Here is a 4,200-nt window from a genome sequence, read left to right as displayed (position 1 = left end):
CTGGGCAGCAGGTCATGCTGAGCCTGTCTTTAACACCGAAGCTTGGTGATGCTGTTTGGGTACATGCAGGAGCAGTGCTGGGACCTCCAGCTCAGCTGTAGCTCTGGCATCCAGCACTGCAAAAGCCAGCTGTACACAGTGCCCAGCTCCTATAAATTCAATGGTCGGGATCTCAGCAGAAAGCCATTCTGGCAGGTGCAGCTCTGATTAGGGCACTGGGCTGCCAGAAGGGGTCAAGTAACACACGCTGCCCACAAGGGAATCTTCTAGAATCACAATTACATGAAGTAATCTGGTGAAATTAGAGAAAACTCCAACAGACTTAGGTTGGCTCTGGCATTTCCAGTCAGCAACTGTTACTGCTATTACATTTATTGGTGTGGTAAGTTCAGGTTTATTGCTCACTGGAAACAGCTAACAGTTAGCACAGGAAGGTTGAAAGAAAAAAAGTTAATTGCCCAAACCAGAGCAAAGATTGAAGCTAAATGGCTTCAGCTTCTGGAACTGTGCACTTTCATAAAGGGATAATGTAAATAATAATGAGCATTCATGCTGTTCTAAGCTACCTCATCTCATCCTTTGCCTCTGCCTGTGAGAAAACGAGCATGCCTCTTACCTGAGTGCTTTTCTCAATGTCTTTCTCACCTATTATGTCAAGACAGGGAAAAGCTTTTCCTTACAGGCAACTGAGGAATGTAGTAAGACACAGCACATGAAATCCACAGCATATAAGGATACAAGCATTGGAAAACTAAACTTGTGTGACCTCCTGTACTTTACAGCAACAGCCTAAACAGATGGGCTGTGACTTGCTTCCCTGTATGTGCCTCTTCAACCTTGTACCTTGCCTTAGCAAGGTAAGGAAAACCCAGAACTCTGGCTGGCCCTCTTGCTAAAAAGGGGCAATTCTGAGGCAATTCTAAGGTTTCTCAGCCAGTTTTCTTTCTCACCTTGTGCTCCTTCAAATCTTTCCTGATTTTGCACTGAAGAGGCCGAGAAACGCAAGTAGAAAAATCATTAAGGTTTGACAGAACAGAAGCAAGCTGAAAAATCTTGTTCTGTGCTTTCCTGTCTAGTACATGCAATGCTTGACAAGGTCAGGTTCTCCCTGTACCACTCAGGATAGCTGATTTTGCAGCATTAGAACATACATAGCCAGAAATAGAAATAGCAATAGCAGAAGGAATAACAAAATCAGAAGACAGATCTCTGAGGTCACTTGTGGTGGTATCTAGGAAAAGAGGCTGTTAATTCTTTCCACTCCTGTTCGTTGGACCCTTCCTCTGATCTCTGGGACTGTGCTCAATTCCCAATACCTCACCTCCGATTGCCATATACCACCAGCAACCTCAGCTGTAGCCATTTCTGTTCCTGATAGGAGCAAAAAACTGCTGGAAGCTCTTTTCCTCTCATAGGGATCCCCTTAATGCAAAGAACCAGCAGCACAAAACACTCAACTTGCTTAGCAGTCCTGATGGAGGCACAGCAGGCTGATACACAAAGAAGAACGTAGCCTTTTTTCCCCACTCTGCAGGCAGCGTGATGCTGTGCACAGGCCAGGCTGAGGTCTGTCTTTGAGCATCTGCAGCTCCGTCCCCTCCTGCCACCTGTGTTTTATGACAATCACCTTGATGTGAAATAGGTTCGTTCACAGACACTTTGCAACATTGAGCTTCATTCTGCCTCTGCTATGAGGACAGATTGTGTGGCATAATTGTAGTCTTTTCTTCTAAGACACTATTAATAATGGTATTAGAGTACATTTCAGCGACCATCACCAGCATTAAGTCCATATGGAAATGCCATCTCATTTCAATATGCAGATTAATCTTATATGCATTTTTGTGTTCAGAGCACACAGTAGTGGAGAACGGGTAGCATCTAACTGTGGCATTCTTTGTGTGATGGTAAGGCTACTGTTTGTTTTAATCAAACGTCCTGCTGCAAAGAGCTATCAATAAATGTGACTCATTACCTTTCCTACCTTGGACAAGTATCATGCCCAACAGTTGAGCCACCTACGCAAGCTAAAGGATCTCTAACATAGGTGCAGGAAAACTGCCCATCTCTGAAGCAGGCAGTGGTCACTAGAGAGCACGTGGGCAGCCCAGCAAGCACACAGGCTGTGGCATGCCCTTCCCAGCGGTCCTGCAGAGAGAGAACTTTATTTACATAGATTTCTCCAGGACAGATTCGCCAGCCTGGGGGAGATAGCTTGGTAACCCAAAGGCAGGGTTTTTGCAGATTTATACGTTTGTCTAGCTGTTCTTCCCTTAGTCCTCTGAGGAAACTAAAAGCTGCCCACAACAATAAATAACTAGACTAAAAGCTACAAAAATTCTTGCCCATTAAGCCCCATCTTATGCTCAGTCTTTTACTACAGGAACTGTGGCTGACTGAAAGCCAAGCTGCAGAAACAGAAGTACCAGTTTCCTCTAAGAGCCCCCTCAGAGTGCGTACTTGGAGGGGCCTAGGTGCCATTTTCAGCAGCGCCTCTCTGGTACCAGCCTGAGAGGTGGGAGCAGCTTAGAACAAGTGGTGCAATAAATGGAATTTGATACTGCAGAGACCATGCTGCCTAATCCCCAGCCTACACATCTGTCCTGGTAGGCTTTTTAGGTCACAGATATTTGCTTCTCTTGGACTGAACTTCACCTGAAAGCAGCACAGTTACAGGAATTGGATTTTACCCTACCGTAATTCACTACATTGCACCCCAAGCTGTATTTGAGTATAATCTGTGTGGATTTCTGGAAAGGAAAGCATGAAGATTTGCCTTTCGGTATCAGTTGTCCAAAACCGAAGAGGCACACTTAAAAGAACTGGGTTTGAAAAGAACAGCATTATTAGTACTTCCAATGCAGCTGAAACAAATATTTGCTCAGCAAAACACAAGAGCAGGTTCTTGGCAGAAAGACCTTCTTTTCCTCAAACAATTGTGAAGGCTTTTTTTAAAATGAAATTAAGAGGCGATCTTCCAACCAGTGAGCACCACTGAGCACAGCTGATCAGACTAATCCAAACCAGGAGTAATACTCGAGAAAGTAATTTCTGCTACCGTATTTTCATGGCATTTTTGAAGTTAGAAAACGTCTGAAGAGAGTATTTGTTAACTCTGAGTAGCTGTTTGCTAATGCCAAGAGGCAGATTTTCTTCTTGCTGTTGACTCTCCTATAAGCACTAAGGCATCATGAGTTTTTCCAGGTGGAAGTATCCGGTTGCCTTCTTGTTTGTTTATGCAAGTGTTTTACGCAATAAGGCTGACGCTTTCGGAAAGCAGCTGCAGCATAGGCAGCACTGTAGGAGTCCACCACCTAGAGCTTAGCTGACCTCTAAGAGCACAAGAAAACAAGCCCTATATCCTCTAATATTGAAGCAAATTGGAGTGTTCAAGTTGTATTATGGCTTTGTATTGCTAATAAGAACAACAGTCTGATAAGCAACACCCCAAAGCTCACAATGGATCCAATACCCCAAAATGTAGAAAGACACTCTAAAATGGGGGTGGAGGGAATGACACAACAGACACAGGGACCAAACCTGTTTTCCATTTAGTGTTATGGTCATACTTACTCCTGAGTCTGACTGATGTAGCTGAATAGGTGCTCAACTCAAAGTTCATATATTCAAAAATAAAATTATGAAGAAAAGCCTGAAGTTAGAGTACTTACCAGATGAAGTTAGAGTACTTACCAGATAAACCTAGGCAAAGCCCAGCTGTTCTTCCTAGGCTAAAACTCTGCCTCTCAATCAGGTTAGCAAGTCTTCTCCTGCTTTCAGCTGGAGGAACATGTCATTCTCTAGCATGCAGACCTGTCATCAAACTTCTGTAAGGAGGCTTTCTCAGAAATAAGTCGTTGTTTAAAGAGCCCTAAAAACAGCTCAGGTTTCTGTCAACCAACCAAAGATGCAGCCTTGACCTCTTTAATTAGCTGACTAAATGAGCCCAGCTGGAAATTTACTTTTCTATGGCAGGAAGAGAGGACTTTCTCCAAGGACTTTACCCCTTCCCTGCCTAATGAAGGATGAGACTTTACACTTTTATGCCAGTAACTGCTCTATGCCCATTAGCCTGCCTGTAGAAGAGAAGGATCGGGGAAGATCTCATTGATGTGTATGAGTATCTGATGGGAGGGAGTAGAGAGGACGGAGCCAGGCTCTTCTCAGGGGTATCCAGTGACATGACAAGAGGCAATGAGC

Source organism: Buceros rhinoceros, unplaced genomic scaffold (assembly GCF_000710305.1).
Source record: "Buceros rhinoceros silvestris isolate BGI_N320 unplaced genomic scaffold, ASM71030v1 scaffold26531, whole genome shotgun sequence".
Taxonomy (NCBI): domain Eukaryota; kingdom Metazoa; phylum Chordata; class Aves; order Bucerotiformes; family Bucerotidae; genus Buceros; species Buceros rhinoceros.
This window is presented reverse-complemented; position numbering follows the sequence as displayed.